Raw genomic sequence first — 20,930 nt, forward strand, 5'->3', positions numbered from 1 at the left:
TGGAGACTTCCATACCAATGGAAAGCACTTGAAGGTTCAGGGTAACTTGTTATCTAGCATTTGGGATATCTGCTGGTGGTTCCAATCTGCAAGAGAATTCAGTTCCTTATAGCCCATCTGTCTTGAGTAAAAAGCAACTAATGGACTGATGAACATCATGGATCAGGCACAAAGCAAAGACACTTGGAGGAAGTGTAACCAACCACCACAAGAACTGGATAGTGCAAAAATTCTACCAGGTGATGGAAGAGAAGGGGGTGCTCTTGGGAGGGGATGGAGTGGCATTGCCCTGATAATCAACTAAATTGTGCCAGATTCCTTCCACTCTACCCAGAAAACAAACTATACCTTTCCTTAATGCTGTTACAGGGCAGAGCTTCCCCATTTCACAAGGCTATAAGCAAACAAGGAAGTCTCTGTTAGAAGATGGGAATTCACGTGAACCACCTCTCCCCTTCCAGTAACACTGACAAATGGCTGCTTAAATGCTCCTCCACTGGAGCCAGGGTGCCTTTCCCCACTGCTCCGGCTCCAGGCTCATCGCCGTGTCTCACACCCAAGACACTGGCCTGGGCTTCTCTCTCCAGAGTCCTTAGGGTGCAGGAACATTTGGGACTCTTCAGCAACCTCCTACCTGCTTAACATAAAGATATGTTTATCTGTAAAAAGATAAAGTTGTGTTATGAACTATAGAAGTAATGAATTTTTTCCCCAGCTTTATATCCAACACCTTTTACTGCAATACCGTGGAGTCCCACCATATTCCCTATAATAGTCACCATAACAATACTCAAGCCACCACACCTGCCCTAGACCCTACTGTAGTCCTTCTGTGTCCTCTCTGTGTCTCTGTTCCCAACTCTTTCCTGTATTTCCAACAAACATATCCCTTACCTCCCCATAGTGCTCCCCAATTAATCTCTATACTCTCCCTCCCTTCCTAGTACCATCAGTCAACTCACATGTCTCCTGCCTGGCTCAGCCTGGCTGTTGGCCTGACAGAAGTCTTCACCATGTAGTTGACAACCACTTAACTGGTGTTTGACTAGCTGGACATGTTTTTCAGCTGCTGAGCAGCCAAACAAAACATACTTGTCCTTTCGGTATTTGTTCTATAGTCTAGCCTCTGACAGGAAACATGTAGGTATTTATTATCATTGAGATTACAAGAAATCTCTGCCCTTCGGAGAAACCGTGAAAAGATTTAGAAATCTAAAAGGTGTTAGGGAAGGAACTAACAAACATTTCAATACACAAAGCATACTCATGGCTAAAAAAACCTTCCTCATATTAGTTTGCTTCTCCCAATACACGGGGGGTTGTCCCTTAAAAAGTGCTATGGACATCTGGCCAGGGGGCCTTTGTGGCAATGTTGTCTTCTTTTCAACAGCAGAAAGAGTGCTTCTTGTCCCAGAGCAAAGAAGGACAGCAAAGAAGAATTTGATTTAATAAAAAGATAGGTGTGGGAGCTGGACCTGTGGGTCAGAGGGAACATATGATGGTGAAGACATCTCATTCATGCCTGCAAAGGAGAAAAAAGATCAGATTCACACCAGAAAAGTGCCTTTCACAAGGAATTGTACCAAATACAAAGGTTTCTGTAGAGCCGGAAGTTTCTGCTTTGCCTAGTCATTTTCTATGCAAAAGAGGAAATGGCTTGCTGTATGAATGGACTACCTATATATATATATATGTATATATATATATACACACATACAGACTCTCTGCAAGCCAGAATTCATAAGTCCTTTTTGTATTTGCCTTTCTTTGGGCTCGATTACCTCTAGTCATCCACGTGGTGACTCCACAGCTCTCATGGAGGGATCTGACCTTTGCTGTCTCATGCCCGCTTGGGATTTGCAGTGTGCTGCTGGACATTTAGGGCAGAAGGGTGACTGGGAAGCAATTGTATGATCAGAATGCTCTTTACCAGTAACCAGCATGATGCATAAACATGTTCTGACCAGGTCGAAAGGGCTCTTTTCACTGGAAAGGATACGCAAATCCATGAACTAAATATACATGCAACCCCTGACATGTACTTCAGCCAACACATGTTAAATGTGAATCAGTAGTGCTTGTACAGTTTGTGTTCTTTCACCTTGGAGCCTGTCACAAAGTGGATCCCTTCTTCTTCACCTTCATAAACATGGAAAACACTTTGGAGGACCTGCCCAAGGTATTGTACTTTAATATCATATATGACCTTTGCTGTCAGAGCAAGGATTTTAAATCCACGTCTTCCTAGGCAAGTTTGTTATCCTAACGCCTACCTATGTAAGGCTTCCTCTCTCTTGTAAATAAATCAAGTACTAAGTAAATAAAGTACTAAGTAAAAGGAGCATGAGAACATAAGAAAAGGCAGTATACGTATAGTCTATCTCCCCACTTCTTTGCCTGTCATGGGGACAAGATGAGAGCTCTTTCCCTACACCCTCCCCTTTGCTCCAGGAGAAGAATACCGTTTTTTTTTTTTATCATAATCTAACACATCAACTTCCCCACCATGTTCGACTGTGTGCCACAGTGACCAGACTTCAAAAGAAAGGTCTTGGCCCTGAAAGCAATCCCAGCCGGATTCTTCATGTGCATGAGGTCACTCCCATGCCAGAGTTTGTGCACTCCTGGAGCTTTAAATCTTCAAGAGCTCCTATTCACACCCTGCCTAAATCCTGCAGGTTCTGCTTGATTCCAGCTACAGGAGATACCCTCTTCCCTCTGTCCCCACCCGGGTTCTGGCTATCTCACTGATGGCACCACCTGGATGATGACAACGTTCATCCATCTCCTTCTGCTGGTGTCTGCTCTTGCACACATCATGTCTAGCCTGAGCATTGTCGTAGCTTGTCCCTTTGACATGCCAGGACCAGGACTATTCCTAGTGTCCCTGTCCTGTGCCATCTGTGTATCTTCAGGTACTACTTGTCCTGCTTTTTGGGGCAGGAGCTCTGGGTCTGTACACCTTCAACGCAAAGGTATCCTCCTGACTGCTGGGCTTCTCTGTGTTGTTACTATTACTTCTATTAATAACATTTATGTGCAGGTAATTACAATAATAAGTAGGAATTCCACAGCACACTGCATTGTACGGAGTCCTCAAGCTCCATGTTATGTAGGATACAACTTTGCAGAGCTCTCCACACCCAAACCCCTTAGATGATCACTTCTGTTTGGTAATGCACTATTAAAAAGCATTTCCTTCATTGTTCTTTGTCAGAAGAAAGGAGGGGAAAACAGGCCGTTGCCTGGAGCCGTCCATTTTAAACAGGGCCCAGGTAACCCAAAAGAAGCTGCCTGAAGTTCCAGAAAGGGAAGGGTGGGTTGTGCTTTGTGGGTAGGGACTCAAAAATCCCTGGAGGAATTACTGTGTGTTTTCTGCTCGGGGAACTCCAACAATCGCATGAACACAAAGGCCACCAGTTACAGGCGTTTTCCATTTCCTTTATTGGTTTTCATAAGAGCTCAATGAGTTCTCCATCGTTCTGCAGAAGTCCCTGCTTCAGCCTGGGTCTCTGCACTGGGATTTCTTATCAGCTAAGGCGGCCCTTGGTTGCCTATTGTTAATACTGCTTTTAGCACACGAAGCTTTATATAACCCCAGACAAAACGTATTGTTAAAACCACAGTCCACTAAAGCACCCAGATCCCTAATTTAATAATAAAAGAGCTCCAGCAAGTCTAAAGGCTGAAAGAGCAGGTCCTGTATTAGGGATGTCAAACAGCTATATCTCTATCTAAGCCCAATAATGAAGAAAAATGAAGCACCTCATGTACGAAAGCAGCCAGCCGTGATATGAATGTGTCGAGTATTAGTGAATCACACAGAAGTTTGCATGTACGGTTGATTGATGGGATTATTAAAAATGTGGACCTTTGCTTTTAAATTAAATTTGTCCAGCTTCAGTTTCCCACACTTGCTTTTTCTGTGTTTTTTTCTAGAAGATTAAATAGCCATTTAGCATTCTGTGCCTTCTCAACATGATAATTACATTACACATTATTGTGGTCACAGCCTCCTATGATGAAATTCATGTAAGTGTGGTAATTAGCCTAAAAAAAACCACATTACAAACCCAAGTCACTTAAACCTAAAAGAAACCCATAAAGCTGGTCAATGGCAGCGTACAACTGAAGTACTCCGAATACTCAGATTAATTGTTCTATGACTGCAATGAATTCCTGGTGCTTCAGGAAAAATTTAATCTTCAGGGACCTTATTCATGCAGATAAATATTTTCAGTTGACCACTGGCTGCAGTGAGACAGCCCAGAGCATGTTGCTCCTTTTGGTATGAAATCGTGCAGCCTTCGGCATTGCTGTCAATTCTAAATATACTACTCAAGTCAGATGTATAATGAGACATTTCATTACTTCCTTCCTTCTCTGCACATTAGAGCAAAGTGAGTCAGGATTTGCTGTCCCCAGTATGAGCAAAGGTTAATTCTTTGCTCTCTGCCAGGATCACCAGGACAACTGAAATATCCCTTTGCTGTCCTTGGGCACACTAGAGCATTGCACCTCACTTGATGGTCATGACGTTCCTTGATGACAGGACAGGCTTGTGAGATACCTGCTATATCATCCTTCTAGTGACCCATGGCATTTAATGATTTATATTGGATATAGTTGTACTGAGATGCCCCAGCCAACTTCAGAGCCCCATTGTGCTCAGAGCCATACAAACTGATTAAGCTCTGCCATGCAAAGATAGGGCACAGGATATATAAAAAAAGATCATAGGACTCTGCTGAGGTCTTGCAAGCCTTTCTTAATCTCTAAAACAGATTAATCCAAACCTAGGCGTAGCTTGCATTTACTCAATTGTCAACAGTTCAGGCTTTCCTTGTTCCCTTCAAAATTTGTATGTCCAGCCTAGGCACCAGTCTGCACTCTGGCAAATCAAATTGTTGGTGGATGATGCTGCTGCTGAACCGTGCCTGTCAGCTCTTATCTTGAAGTCCAAAGAGCTGTTCCATTTTGCATAATATAACGACACATTGATTGCAGCAAGGCCTTGCCACAAAGAATAGTGTTCATCTCACTTCACTGGAAATGTCAGCCATGCAGATACCTGCTCGTGAGCTGGTCTTCAAGGCTCCCATTAGTCAACAGAGAGAACAAGCATCTCTAGTCTGAGCCAATTTAGATACTTTCTTCTGAGCTGTTTTAGATATTTATCTAACCATTCTCTAGAGTACCCATTTCTCTCCAGTTTCCAGATGTGAGACTAAAATCTGCCCCAGGCTTTCTTGAAGATTTTAAGCTTATCTTGATGTTGAACAGGAACAGTTCTGAAACCTTGGAAACTACCGTGAGGGTGGAAACCGTCTTCCACCCAACACCAAACCCACCAGCAAACCACGATATAGATGGGAATAAAAGTCAGGAAAACAAGAATGAACAATAAACATACCATGAGCACTTTCTATATACTTTAAAAAATAATCACTCAGGTGCCCTACTTAAAAGAAATAATCATTCTGTCACTCTAATTGAAGCATCTCAGCAGCATTTTCTTTCCTAGATGTCCCAGCCGTCATATTTTACTCATCCCAGCCAGCAGAAGGAGATAAATGGGAATAAAACTTCCAGCTCTAGCCAGACAAAAGGAAATGAAACTGAAAAGCCCACTGAAATGAAGTGACTGCTGTTAGATATAGAGGCTGCTGGTAAATATAAGGAAATACAGATCACACTCATTAATCAAGAGAATGTAAAGATGTGGTATACAGCTCCCTCTCTGTCCCTTTCTCTCCTTCTCCGTGCAAAAAAAAGAAAGTGTATATCAGTGAGCATGTGGGTGAGGTGTATTCACCAACAAAATATTCTGATGTCCTTTTTTGCTTTTTTTGGTATGAGCTGGATCATGATAGAATAACTAAAAAGTGATCCTGAGTGGAGATGCCAAGATACTAAAATAAATTCTTGTTGTGTCCAGAAAGAAGGATGTTATTAGCTGTAGAGACTGGAGTCCTATATACAATTTTCCATCTCAAGACATCCTCAGAAAGATGGTCCAGATTCACTGCACTCAGACCCTGAAACAGAGAGAGGCTAGCTGTCCTCGGCTACTTCTACAGTCAAGAAGGAGAAACTGATACCTCCAGAAAGCAATACTCATCACAGATGGATGGCACGTGCCCTGTGCCATCTGATATGTTGATGTTGGGCCACGGTGCTGTAGTGGGTTATCTTGCAAGAACATCAGAGATGGTGCAAAGCCAGGAGAGATAAAAGCAAGGTGGTCATTACAGTGTCCTTCATTTTATCAGCATAAACTCTGCGCCAGGACTGAGCCCTGGGGAATGACTCCCCACCTTCGGGGGTGCAGTTGTTTGGCTAGTGCATGAAAATCCCCCTCTGGGAGCCCCGGTGTGAGGCAGCAGGACCTGCACAGCACAGTTTGGGGGTTATTCCAGGGGTAGTTGTCCTTCTGGATGCATGAGCCTGCCCAGATTTCTTCTGCACCTTGACAAGGAGCCCTTGGGCCACAGCTGCATCGCTGGTGTGTTGCTGAACATGAGCTCCGTGTGGAAAGGCTCTCCGATATTAATTTGCAGAGTACCTCAGCACTTCTTTGCATGAAAGGCACCGTAGCTGAAAGTCTGAGAAGCACCTACACAACTTTTAGGCTCCAAATCACTGTGTATAGTGACAACTGAGGCTCTTAGAACAGTTTACCCTAGAAAAAAAAAGTAATTTACTTTCACACCCTAATAACGAAAAAAGTGTTTTCCTCATCTTGAAATTACACTCTCCAGCAGCTCTGCGAGCACCCCCGCCCAAGTGTCCCTTGCATCCACTTTCCCCCCCAAGGCAGGAAAGTGCTTAGAAAATATTTCCCAGGGTCCTTCCTGGCCAGAGGTCATCTCCGTGTTTCGGACCAGCAGGAATCATCGTGTTCTCTGACACAACAAACGGAGAAGGAAGATCTGCCCTGCCCATCCAGCACAGTGCTTTCAGGCTCGTGTTTTTTAGCTGCAACTCCACCCCGTGCTGGTGGAGAAGGGATCGGTTCCCACTGATCGCAGGAAAGGGAGGTCACGGGGTTTGCTTGATTAAATCACCACAAGCCAAAAGGTTCTGTCTCTCGCTTACTGTGAATTGCTCACAGGCTGTTTAATTTGTTCCAAAAAGAAAAGCAAAACAAAAAAACAAACCCCAAGCCCAACAACCAACGGCACACACGGAAAAGCAGGTGTGTCTCGAGCTCTTGGGAAAACAAAGGGCAGAGACAGAGGCAGGAGTTGACGCTTGGATGGGAGGTATCCTTCCCAGCACAGGAGGACAAGTTTGGAAAAGACTCGGACACGACCAGCACTTGTTGTCCTACAGGTATGGAAGATGTGTGTAAAATGTAGCATCGGTCTCCGTGTGCGGTTTAATAGTTTGGGGCAGGTGAAGGTGGCTTGAAGGAATTTTCAGGGCCAGATTCTGACATTGCGGTGTAAGCTTTGCACGACTGGTAAACTTGCTGCAGTTTTCTACTGGCCGCATGTTTCATTTTGTGGTGATTAGCTGACAGTTTTCTGTAGGATGCTTTTGGCTTTTTGGGGTATGAATTAAGCCATTCAAGCTTCTGACAAAGTGCTACTGTCTTTTAGCTTGGCTAGTGAATTAATAGATGCTATGATTAATCTAGTTTAAGCTCAGGGCTGCCGAGGTAAAGAGGGACATGCACAGAAATACTGTGCTAACCTGGACTACATTTATTACCTCCTAAGGCATGCTACATAGTCTCAGAAAAAAAACAGATCAACTGCAATAGCATTTGGATTTTTTTCACTTTGTTTTATGTTTACAGTGGCTGGTATTTGCAATGCAGATAACAGGCACTGTATTTTTGTCAGCTGTATAAAATGGTGGGTTTGTTTCTTTTAAGAGCAATATCTCTTGCATCCCCCTTCAGTTTCATATTAGGTGAGGCTTGCTGACAGGGGAAAGGAACTTGGGGCACCCGTGGCCACAGGCTGAGCCACTGCTGCGTACTGTCTTTGAGTGTCACATTTATCTTGTTCCCATTCTTTTCTACCTGTGTTTTGAGCTGCTTAAATGAAAGCCAGTTTCATGGTGTCATGTTGGAGTGCTGGAGTGCTGTCATCGGTGCGCAGTGTCGGGGGGGGATGCAGGGATGCTTTCTGATGCTTTCACCTCCAATGATGTCTATAACCCCAAAAGTCCTGCTCCATCCAAACATCTCTGGTGCAGCAGTATCCACTGGTCACTTAAATGATCGTGATTCAGAAAAAAACTAGCTGTGCAACCTTGTACAACCTTGTTTCTCTCTCCCCATCAGTGGGAAAGCGATGCTCACCTACATGCATTAGGAGCTTTCAGATTTGGGGGAGAAAGGTGTAATTGTTTGAATGCTGTAACTCTCGCTTCCAGTGACAGTTTTACAGGAGGCAATGAGCTTGTAACAGGCAAGGGAATAGCAAGGGAAAGGACACTGGGTATTTGAAAGTCTGAGGCTCCATTTCTCCTTGCTCCATCACCTGCTGTTGCATGGTGAAAATGCACGTTTCAATCTTCCTCTCACCCAGAAAATTCCTCATCTATTTCTGTCACTTAATCTCTCTTGCGATGTCTGGCAACATTGCAGAATGAAGTGGTACATAAGGAAATTTAGGGGCAAATCTTTAGCATCTGCATAGCAGTGACACTTGACTGAATTCAGAAATGGCTCGGCCAGCTCAGCAGGAACTTGCTGTGAGTATTTGGCATTTGTCATTATTTAACTTCCTTAGATTCCTCTGAATTTGCCTCCAGTGATCCAGGTTTAAAAAAACAAACAAACAGAACATGCGTAGGCTCTGGGAAGATATCTTTGTCCTAATCTCCTTGATTATTTTTATTTTTTTAACACCTCTTAGATAGGTTTAATAAAGCAGTTTTCCAAAGTCTGAATTGGAGACGTGGGAAATTCCTCAAACTAGGCAGAGCTTCCTCTCATTGTTAAAACACAAAAGACCAGCGCAGCCTTTACTAGAGTTCCTTTTTTAACCCATTCATCTTGATCAAGAAAGCCTCCATGCTGCCGCCGTTCATGGCTGTAATTCGTGGTTTGCCAGAAGAAACAAGGGCTTACAGTAGGCAAGCACGGACGTGAATTGCATCATTGGTGAGGGCATCATTAGTTTGGGGGCTACATTTGCACATTGTAACTGAAATGCACTTGCACTTGAAACTGAAATTATTTGCTGCTGGAGTTAAGCTCAGCCTTGTGGAAGAATCATGGCTTTTTAAGACTAAACGGGATGAATCTACAGTAAACCCAAACTCCTTTCAGAAAACCATTTTCCGGTTTTCTGTTAAAAAATCTTTTAGGATTGTCGTCTCAAAGAGGGGTCCAACTGCGCTTCGCGAGCTGATTCACTGTAGCCGCATGGTTACGCAGAGTTTATTTCTCAAACGATCTTGCATGTTGCTCAGCATGCCTATGGGCAGTTACCACCCATCAACTAATCTGATCCAGCACCTGCTGCGTGTGGTAACGAAGCAGCGCTTGTCCCCCTTATCTGTGCTCGGCAGCATCCTGCATAAGGACTGAGCCAGTGCTGGGTGAGGGCAGAAACTGGAGGGCTGTGATGGTGGCCCTACAGTGGGCTGGAGGGGTTGTACTAGGAAAGTGGGTGAGATGGGAGGCACAAGGTGGGTGTGCAGGAACAGGGAGCATGGGAAAGAGCTTGCAAAAGATGATTTACAATGGCTTGTTTCTCTCTGACAGAGGAATGATCCACTCCACGTTTTTTGCAGGAAAGAGCAGATCCTGCAGAGAAGCTAACTCACTGTGGCAGGTTGTCTAGTAATTACAGCACTATATTTGCATGTGATAATGCTGCACCAGTGGACTTTGTTAAGGAATTTTTGACTATATTTGCAGCCTATTCTGAGGGCTTGTCTGCTTATGGTGGTGGCCTGTAAGAGAGGTTTCACTCTGACAACAATCCTATGACATGGCATGGATGTTGTAACCTTAATCCGTCATTTCTGCACCCAGCCCATATCTTCTCTCCAAACCTCAGTTTATCCCTGTGGAAGTCTGTAATGAATTCTGCCCCAAAGCCCTCCCCTCTCCATCATAACTCCCATATGAAAGCAGGACAGCAAGCCAAACAAGATGGGAGTACTGGGTCTGGCTGGGATGGAGTTAACTTTCTTCATAACAGCCCATAAGGTGCTGTGTTTTGGATTTGTGGCTAAAACAGTGTTGACAGCACACCAATGTTTTGGCTATTGCTGAGCAGTGCTTGCACAGCGTGAAGGCTTTCTCTTTTTCCCCCTCTATCTCTGTAGTGATTGGGCTGGGGGTTGGGAGGGGCTACAGCTGGGAAAGCTGACCCGAATTCACAAAAGGGGTATTTCAAACCATATAACATCATGTTCAGCAATAAAAAACAGGGGCAGGGTTGTCTTCCAAGGTGGCCATTGCTTGGAGACTTGCTGGGCATCTGTTTGCTTGTGGGAGGGGTTGAGCGATGAGCGATCCCCTTTGCATCACTTGTTTTTTCTTTCCTCTTTCTTTCCCTTATTAACCTGTATTTATCTCAACCCACTAGTTTTCTCACTTTTTCTCTTCCTATTCTCTCCCCCATCCTGCTGACAGGTAGGGAGTAAGTGAGTGGCTGTGTGGGTGCTTAGCTGCAGGACAGGGTCCACCCACCACAATAGGATATCTAGCCCACCTTTTAGACACCTTCTAATGGACCACTTCTGAATAAACAGAAGGTTTTGCCCAGCCCAGAAAGAACCTTTTACTCCCTTGTGTCATCTCAATCAATCAGCTGATTTACACAAAGTAATATTTGTTTTAGGAAGAACTCAAAGGTCACCTAAAATGGACCACTCCTGCCATTGAAATCCTTCTGGCTGAAAGGGGAGCTGTGTCTCACTTGCCTTCTAGGTATTTCTACAGCTCTTGCTTTATCAGGCTGTTAGCGCAAGTACTGATGGGTTATTCCTGCCCCAGGTTCTCTCTAAACACCCTGTGAAGTAGGGACAGCTAATACCATCCTTGTCTGGCAGGAGAGAACACAGAGGTAGCAAGGGTCTGTTTACACGGTTGGCTGCTGTCAACCCAGGCTCTGCTTAAACCCACCTCAACAGGAGAGAAAATGCTGTGGCAGGCCAGGTCTGAGGGTGCCAGTGAGTAGCAGAGCTGTATGTATTCCCCATTTAAATCTTAATACGAAACATTAATGTCCAAATGCCTTCCCCAAAAACATAATAGAGCTGTGATCTAGTATGTAATTTACTGTCCTCGGAAATTCCTCAAAACGGCAGAGCTTCCCCCAATTGTTCATGCCCAGAGGAAAAGCTCTACTAGAGTTCCTGCTTTGCCTCGCTCCTGTGACCACAGGCTTGGCCTTCAACAGCCATCAGGCTGAGTGTGTAGAAACCATCTTCATTCCAAAGCTGTCCCTGTGTGCCTTATGACAGGCTGTTCACAGCATGCCCCTTGCTCCTGAAATTGTTTTACTGTTCCTTCTTGAGGGAGAAATTTTTTAAACTCCTGCATGGGGTCCCTAAAATCTGGGTTGACTGATCCTATGGCTGAGATCCTGGATGAACCTGTGCCTGCCTCAAGTCTCGCCGGCTGTAAAACAGGACTGATGGCACTTCCTTCCTTCCTCTCACTATGCGTCCTCTTTCAAGCCTACGGCTTAAAAAGTCCAATTGCCATTCATAACCACTGGCCCTTATCTCAGTAAGGACACACAAGATGTTAGAATCACAGAATGGTTTGGGTTGGAAAGGACCTTAAAAATCATCTACTTCCAACCTCCCCTGCCATGGGCAGGGACATGTTCCACTAGACCAGGTTGCTCAGAACCCCATCCAGCCTGGCCTTGAACACCTCCAGGGATGGGGCATTCACAACTTCTCAGGGCAACCTGTTCCAGTGTCTCACCACCTTCACGGTAAAGAACTTCTTCCTAACATCTAGTCTAAATCTACCCTCTTTCAGTTTAAAACCATTATGCCTCATTCTATCAGTACGCTCCCTGATAAAGAGTCCTTCCCCACCTTGCCTGTAAGCCTCCTTTAAGTACTGGAAGGCTGCTATAAGATCTCCACGGAGCCTTCTATTCTCTAGACTAAACAACCCCAGCTCTCTCAGCCTGTCCTCATAGGGGAGGTGTTCTATGTTATTAATGCAAATCTGTCCCAAAAGCTGCCTGCTCTTTTCCTAAATGCCTTATTTCTGGCCAGACTTGCAATGGTGGCTCCAACACTGTTTCAGCATCATAGTACCAAACTTGGTGAAGACCTAATCTATCTGACAGCAGATAAGGGAGGCTTCCCTTGTCCCTAATGTAAGTGCAGATGCTTTTGAGGGTGTTGAAGCAGGGGAGATTCCTACTCAAGTAAAACTTAGATTGCCCATACAGTCAGCAGAAACACAGGTGCCTCTGAAGATTTGCCACGGGACATGCCACCAAAATTAGGCACCAACCTCATCTCATTGAGGACAGAGAAGCTAAAGAATGTTGAAACATGTATTTTACCTTAGGGCATGCTAGGATTAGGAGAAACACATGCAACAGAAACAGTGTAGTGTGCGAGACCGGAATTGTTCCCTAACCCTGAGGCCATCTGTCAGGGCATAGCTCACCTCCATATGCCTGAACTCTCCTTTTCCCTCTACAACAAGGCAGCCTAGGCTGTGAAGCCGACTGGGAAGAGCCCCTGGCCCATACTGTCCGTTGAATCATTTCTATGAATCTTGGCATTGGCTGAGACAAGGAACAAGCTAACTATTGACTAGGTCTCCCAGAAAGATACCTGTGCAGGTCATCTACTCTGGCCTTACATCTCATGGCAGGTGTTTGTTTAAGCTCTCCAAAGGCACCCCAGGGCCTGAGAAATGCCACTCCTTCATCCAGCTCAGTGTTGGGTCTCATGAGCAAACCTGCTGTCAGGTACGAGTTGTCTCTGCATTGCTGTGCTTTTAAGCCACGTTAGCCCAACACGCACCATAAGGGTTCACAAGGCTGGACCATCCCTGGTCTAAATCTGAAGTGTGATGTCATTTTGAATCAGGCCAAGCATCTGTCTGAAGTTTAATATTCCTTAAAGTCTTCTAAAAACAAACCAGTCCCATCCACGTTGATGATATTCTATCTTGATCTCACACCTAATGCCAGTGATGAAGTGAAAGAGCTCTGATGATATTGAAAACACTGTAGACAAGTGAGGCCTTCAAAGAAGTTAAATACTGGCACCATTTAGCATTTCTGAGTAATCCTGTGCTCTGGAAGACAGATCAGTAGAAAAATAGTAAGGCTGGAAGTGAGATCAGTGGAACAAAATATAAACAATTATTTTTTCTCTCAGGCTTAATCATTACAGAAGGCAATTACGAGATACGGACAACAGAGACCTGCCTTCACTGATCTAGGGGATTTGCCTCCATTTATATGATTCTTTCTGCAAAAGGTTGATGCTATTTTGTAATTCTACATTTTTGTTGTTAGGTGTGACAGGCCAGACCCTCAGGCAGGAAACTCCTGCTGTCCAGAGTGGGATTATACAAACTCCAAATGGCTGACATCGACACAACTTGCAGTAGCTTCCTATACCACCAGCTGCGCTTGCAGCAATAACAGGAAAAAAATCAAGAGGTCAATAAAACGAAATGAGCAGGAAGCATGCAGTCATCAGACTTTCTAGTACCTCAGTCTATAGAAGTAACCCGTGGCTGGCCTGACTTAGGGACTTAATCCAAAAGTCATTGAAGCCCATGGAAATTCCACTTCAACGGATGTTGTTAGACCTCCCTTTTCACTATATAGATATTGGAATGAGTACATGCAGATTTCCATCTTCCCTGTACCCACATACAGCTGAGCTCCAAATGTCTTGTTTCATTGATGCTAACTGTGAGATAGGCCTAACACTTAATAACTGTGGATGCTCCAGAAAGGATGAGGAGGGGGGAGGGAAAGTTCATGGCTCCATCCCTTCTCCCATCCCAGCCACCAGAGTTGAGTGAATGCATGCTTGTGTGTGCTTTTCCACAGCTTTTCAAAACATATGGTACGCAGCTACATGCAAAGAGCTGGAATAGCAGAGTGGAACTCATTGTTTCACGTTTGCTTTTTTATGTTTTTTCTTTGCTCCTTCTACAAAACTCCAACACAAAGGTCAAGGAGGAGCCTTTAGCTAGCATTGAGCAAAACCTCCTGAGCAGACATGAGGAAGAAATGCCAGGAAGAGGGCAAGATTTGGACAAGGCTTTCTTTTTCCAGTAAAGTGCTGATTTAAATGCCTTTTTCACTTTGGTTTCAGCTACCACTGTTTTCAGCCTGGCATATTAATGTGCAATGTGGCACGGAGAACATTCATCCCTTCACTTATGAGTGCCACAACATCTGTTTGCACACAACTAACTCACAAAAATAAATGTTGACCCTACAGTCCCCCTAGAAATGAAAGCTCTGCTCAGGTCCTACAGGTCGCTTAGCATACCAGCTAGCTCAGCCCCCTGCACCATGCTAGGCACAAAGCAGGAATAACACGGGTCCTCAAACATCACAGAGCCTCAAACAACTCACAGCCTGTTTATTGCCTGTTTGAATCCTTATCACTAAGTGGTTCAATTTGGAGTCTTTGATTAACTTGTGTTTATCTTATTTTTGTTCTCATTCAGATGTGTTATCTAAGGTCAGTGCAACTTCCCCTGTCCCCCCTTTCCTTTTTAGCCAACTCTACCATGAAATATTGTTGTGCCTGGGTGTGTGTTTCTTAAAGTCATTGTGTGTTTTATGTCTGAACCAAACATTGTCTGATCATCCAAATTATTACGCACTACCCAAAGGTCATGTTTTATGCACAGAAGGGAAAGGTCTTCTGTTGTGGCTGAGGAAGAACAAACTGGATGGTCACTGAAAACAAGGGCTTTCTACCCGGAGGTTGAGTCTCTGAAAAAAAACACTCAGTAGCTGTTTGAAAAGGGTAAAACAGGGCTCAGCTGCTATAAGCTACTGGGCCGCCATGGAGCTAGACTGTCTTGTGCCAGCCACGTATCTGCTCCCTTCACACCTTCTAATCTTTAGGAGCTCCTGGTTCCTCTCCCCATCCATCCTTCACCTCCACAGATCTCATGGCACCATAGGCCTTTCATCCAAAATGCCTAAAGGGAGGCAGAGCTATTTAAGACACAGGAACATGCTGGCATGGGGACAAACAAGCTTACTTAAGTTCCAAAAAGATATAGCCCAATTGGAAAGATGCAGAGCAGAACAAGTATCAAAGAGGTGGGATGACTGCTGTGCTAGAATGACATAGGACTCTTCAGCCTACACAATTGATGGGGAATTTTGAAGTGATGTATGCTGCTATGAGGCCACAAAGCAAATAAGCCATCCAGTTTCATAATTAAGGGCCAGACCTGGCCCTAACGAGCGGCACATTCAAAGCAAGCAAAGGACATTTAGACCTCCTTGCTCCTGGACGTTGTGGATGTTGGACACTCTCCTAGGTTTCCTTATAGTTTACTTCATTTTGTGCAAGCTTAATAGGCCATGAAGGGCTATGAAACACCAAGGGCTTGCCTCTGCCTCCAGAAGTCCCTGTACTTCTGACAGCCAGAGGTGGAAAGAACATCCAGAAGATGTGCTGCTACAAGCTTGCTTTGCGTTCCCAAAACTCTTCCCTAGGGCCTCTGCTGTAGCCTTCTTTGGATAAGAAGTGATTGGGCTAGAGGATCCTTGGATCCAACCAAGTGCAAATCTGCTTATGGCATTAAGCAACCACTACCCATTCAAGGGGTGAAGGAACGGTCTCTCAGTGTGAACAAAGGAGTAAAACCACAGAATTAACTGCTTTTACAATGAGGCTTGACAAACCCCTAAAGCCGAATATGAGGGTGACCACACAGAGGGGAAATGCTTGTTTCAACTTACACTTCTGCATTAATAATCCCTCACCAAAGAAGCCACTCCAGGGTGGGTGCTTCTTCAGTTCCCCTCATCAGTTAGTTATTTATAGACATTGACAAGATCCCCCTGTGCCTTTCCTTTTCCAGGTTAAACAGTCCCAGCTCTCAGCCTCTCCTGGTATGACAGATACTCTAGGCCCTTAATCATCTTTGTGGCCCTTTGCTGGACTCACTCCAGTATATCTGTCTCTTTTGTACTGGGGAGCCTGGGGACTGGACACTGCTTCAGATGCATCCAGAACCAGGAAATCTTCTCATCATTAAGTCTGGTATCAAATGAGAAATGTTGTCCCAAAGACTCTAGAAAAAATACATGTTGGGGCAGGCTAAGAAAGGCTACCAGATGTGTCTCCCTGTAAGAGACAAGAGTGGAAATCTGGGAGTCAGGCAGAAGGATAAGGTGGAATAAGCCAGGTCTCTGTGAGTGAACAGACTTTACCTGAGCTAGGGAACCCAAGTAACGAGCCACAGGGCTGTGAGAGTGTTTATAGAAGCAGTCTGGCCACCAGACGTGAGCTACCAAACCCTACTGCAAGGGATTATACAGGATGCCAACAATATATTACTTATGGCTTTGGTACAACCCAGGTGTCTCTGTACCATGCGACACTGGTAAGGCCATAGAAGCCATGACCTACGTGGGCATCATCTCCCTGCCAAAGATGGAGGTACCTACTCTGAAGAAAAGTTAGCTCTCAGCAAGCCTTTCCTATCCTAACACAGTGAAATGGCTGTAAGTGCAGGTGAACTTTGTTAGCTAGCCCCATGAGAGGGTAGGCCAGAGGTCTAGCGTTAGTGCGGTAGCTTCCCAGACCGGTCAGCTGTACAGCTAGCCAGCAACCGGGACAGTGCTCATGTCTTGCCAAATGTGGCAGACTGTTTCTCACCTTCATCCTTCCCTTAGCTAATGCTTAGCCAATAACTACTGCAGTTAGTGTTTATTCATGTCAGAATACCCTCACTGATCCCGCAGATTGCTGTTCTCCACTGACAAGCACTAAGTCCAACTGTGAACTGTTCCAGGAGAGCTGGTACTGTCCAGACTATGTTGAAATGCTCATGGAAAGTTCTGTTTGCTGCTCTCAGAGGTGTGCTTGAAGGATGTGATAATTTGGCCAGTCAGCTGGGCAGTATTTTCTATGCTCTCAATTATCTGGCTCAGTGGTTCCTATTCCAGCTACTGTGCCTTGCAAACACGAGTCTTGCAGAGTTATTTTCTTCTTGCAGGAAGTCCTGCTTGGTCATGGTATTATTTAAGACTGATCTGCAGATAGCTGGGACTAAATTATTTTCATTTTCCATATAGACTATTTGAGTATGTAAAAAGGTCATCAATTCACAGGAAGGCTTACAGAGGAATAGAGAAATTTAAAGTCATAGGTCAAGAAGGAAAAGTATATGCTTCATAAACAAGGATGGAAAATGTGACTTGATGTAGAAGAGGGTGTGAACCAGAGCCCTTCTCTGGAAATATCATTTTGGGAGAAACCCTAGGTAAGGCTGTAGATACATTTCACCTCCTCTGTGCTTAAACCAGTGGGAATGTTGTGCTGGAGACATCCAGAAAGGAATTCCTGAACTTGTCTAAGATGGATATAGCAAAGTCCAAACACAGCTCTGAATACACAGATCAGTGGTCTTGCATGTCTCCTCTGAATCTCTTTGAACTCATTCATTGCACAGAAATGGAAGCAGCAGAGAGAAACAGAAAGAGGTAATTGGAAGAGGTCAATAAACAGTCTACCTGGCGCCCCATTGCCACAAACTCACATGGAGGCAGAATCAAGAGCTCTCTTCCATGTCAGCAATTTTATTGCCTGTTCTTAAAAATCTCCACCGAAGGGAACTTTGCAGCTGCCCCAGTAGTCTAATTCAGTGCTTCTAACCTTTGCAGTTACACATTTTCCATTATCACTAACATACTTATCTTTGCTTCAGATTGTGTGATTTCACATCATCCTTCACTCAGCTATTGCTGTGAACATTTGTGTTAGTCCTTTACCAAGCGACAGACTGTTGTTGTGTCCTTACCTGATTCTTCTACCTAAACCAAACAACCTTCAACATGTTCACAAGGTCATACTCTACTTACGTCTTAGCATTTACATGGCTCTCCTTTGGATGCTCTCCAATACAGCAACATCCGGACACAGCACTCCAGCCAAGGCATCAACAGCATCAAGTAGAGTACTTTTGTTACCTTCCAGACCTTAAATTAAAAATACTTGTTAATAAACTTTAGAATGAGATTAGCCTTATTTTCAACAACATCATGCTGAGTGGAGTTAGGTAGCAATTTGCTAGGACTCCCTCCAGATTCTTTTCTGCAAGGCTGAGGTGGGCAAAACTATATAAAGTCATGTGAGAGATATAATAAATGAAGCCCCAGGCATTGCCAGATTCACCCCAAAACCGTTTATCTCAAAGTAATCTGCCTATTAATTCCAATATGCTTGGGATTCACTCTGTCCTTCCATTTCTAAAACACATCTCTCTGAGAAGCTGACCATGCAAAATTCAGACTCCAAAATAATGAGAAAGGCAAATGGTATAAGAACCTGCAGTGTTGCATCCAGCTTCTGAGAGGTTTTGCCATCTTTTTCTGAGTTTGAGGTACAAGTGGCAATGGGATTTGATTACATAAATTGCCAAGGTTATATTCTAGAGATGAGGCTGAAGTGTGAGCAGCCAGGACTTAGAATGAAGATGGGCGAGTCAAGAGGGCTGTATCTTGTTAAGTTCATTTCTAAGTTGTTCCCACATTTACTTTTGCTTTGAACAGTATCTCTCAGGTTGCACCTATGCAGGAACATTACCCTGGTCTATTGTATTTGTGCCAGATGAAATGTGTTCACATGCTTTTGTAACATGCTTTTGCACATCTCCAGTGAATTACAGGATCAGCATAGCCCTGCCTTGTTTTGGATGAGCGCTCCTCATTCAGAGCAGATATCCTCCAACACACCTTTTGCTTGCTTTCCTGAGCCTGTGATGGCTCTCTAAGTGCAGTCTCAGATGTTTAAACTGAAAGTGTTCTGAGGTTGAAACTTTAAAACTTTAAAATACAAGAAGTTCAGTTTCTGGTGACATGACAGTACATGATGAATGCATACAGAAAAAAACACCAGCATGATCAGGACATCCCCCTGTGCTCACATACCAAGTTCATTACATACCTAATGTTCTGCCATTGTGCAATTTTCACATTCTCCTGCAAAGTGAACCAAGATTTCTCATCCCTTTAGGCTGCAGTTTGATGATACAGTGTCTTGAGCAGAAACCCTCTTTTAAGGAATCTTGTCCCCTTGCTGACATTCTTTCCCATTCCCACGCCCTAAGGTGCTGTTGGTTAAAATTGTTGAAAGCCACAGCAACAACAAAAAAAGGGGGTTAGGAAGGTTTAAATCAGATTGGTTTTCCAGTCAAGGGCTGGCAATGTGAAAGGTGTGGATCCACCACAGCTAACTCGGTCTAAACCAAGCCTGCCCTCCTCTTCACCTCATCCTCTGTGCTGGCACTGCTGCTTGTCTGAACTTGCAAGCAGACAGCCAAGGGAGCAACACTGGATGAAAAATGACACAGCTGTTTTTGTAGGGATAAACCATGGGCTCATGCTTAATTGCTTGCCAGGGCAGAAAGGAAGACGTCCTCCTTCTCCTCACCCTCCTGCCCACCTCTGTTCCTTCCCCCTTCCCTGCTTGGGGCCACAGATCTGCTCCTATCCTTCCTCTGGCCCTGGCACTCACTGGGCCCTTCTCTGAGCTGATTAAACTTGCTCAGATGAAAGCAAGCTAGATGCCTTGCTGCTGGTTTAGTTTTCTGCAGGAAGTTAAATTGTCTCAGAGAGGGGCATAGAAGGCACCAGCACAAGGCCAGCCACAAAACCTGTCTGCAGAGACAGAGGTGGTTGCATTTAGTACTGTAGATGTAGCCTCGGTTTTCTGCTTGTTCATCTCTGTGCAGCTTCTCCAAAGGCACCGATGGATGTCCCTAATGCCTGCCAGGTCCAGCCCACGGCAAGCATGCTGCCAGCTCAGGTAGCAAAACTTTAGATAGTTTTCCTCCCTTGTTGTTTAAGTCAAAGCCCACAAACATATTGCCATACCTACAAAACATGATTTTACTGCATTCAGTCCCCAACACCCTCTTTTGTTAGAACGGGTGTGTTACAGCAGCAGAACAAGTTAGTCCACTTGATAAAGTGATCTGCAGATAAGATGTTGAAGGACTTAGATCAGTGCAGGGGGAAATAATGAGCACTACCTGACGAATGGTATCAGGAAATATCTCCTCTTGAAAAGCCTTGTGGGTTTTCTGCAGTGGCATCTCTGGTCAGCCTCACACGTGAAAACTGAGTGCAGGCTCTAGAGGCAGCTTGTTTTCTGGGCAGTAAGAACATGTTCAGCTCATTATAAAAGTTCCTGTGTCTTGGCTTCCCTTTGAGAGAGATCAAAGCATCCTGGGCTGTAATAGAAAGCAGAGGACATTTAAGATGGATCTAATTAGAAGATTTTCTATTTGAATCACCTGAGAAGGTAAACCATATTATATCTCTGGGTGTCTTCTTTATTTTCTAAAACATATGGGATAGTAACTATTATGCTGGGTGGATTTTCAAGAGAGGGTGTAATTATTTTGCAACATTTATGAAAAAGAGAAGCTTACAGAAAAAGTAAAAAGGAGGTCATATAGATAACCTATGTCCTGGGTTAAAGTGAGACCTTGCTATTTACCTCTAGGAATCTTCTGCACTTTAGAGTTAACTTTAAATATTTTTCAGCCTGAATGTTGTGGAGAAAAAGAGATTTGGTAGAAAACTTGGTCTTCTTTAGCTCTCTGGGACTTTATAAGTCAAAGATACTTATTGCCTCCCAGCAGACAGCGTGTATGAGAAATGATGAATGTGTCCACATAGCTTTGGTTTTACCAACAGAAGGTACATAGATATTTGAGAAATTGCTTGCTGAAAAATTTACAACAATTCTTT

The 20,930-nt window shown here is 44.3% G+C and overlaps 1 protein-coding gene across 2 annotated transcripts in view; it reads left to right on the top strand.

Annotated features, from left to right (window-relative positions):
- The first annotated feature begins 7,028 nt into the window (after window positions 1–7,028).
- Window positions 7,029–20,930, top strand: part of ADGRF5 (adhesion G protein-coupled receptor F5) — a 46,796-nt gene continuing 32,894 nt past the window's right edge. Inside the window, exon 1 of one of the 2 annotated variants that reach the window (XM_082306385.1) lies at window positions 7,029–7,335. The gene's annotated coding sequence lies outside the window, so the exon portion shown is untranslated. The remainder of the gene's footprint in view (window positions 7,336–20,930) is intronic. The other variant, XM_082306384.1, reaches the window with a different exon arrangement.

This window comes from Platalea leucorodia, assembly GCF_965183815.1.
Source record: "Platalea leucorodia genome assembly, chromosome: 3".
NCBI lineage: Eukaryota > Metazoa > Chordata > Aves > Pelecaniformes > Threskiornithidae > Platalea > Platalea leucorodia.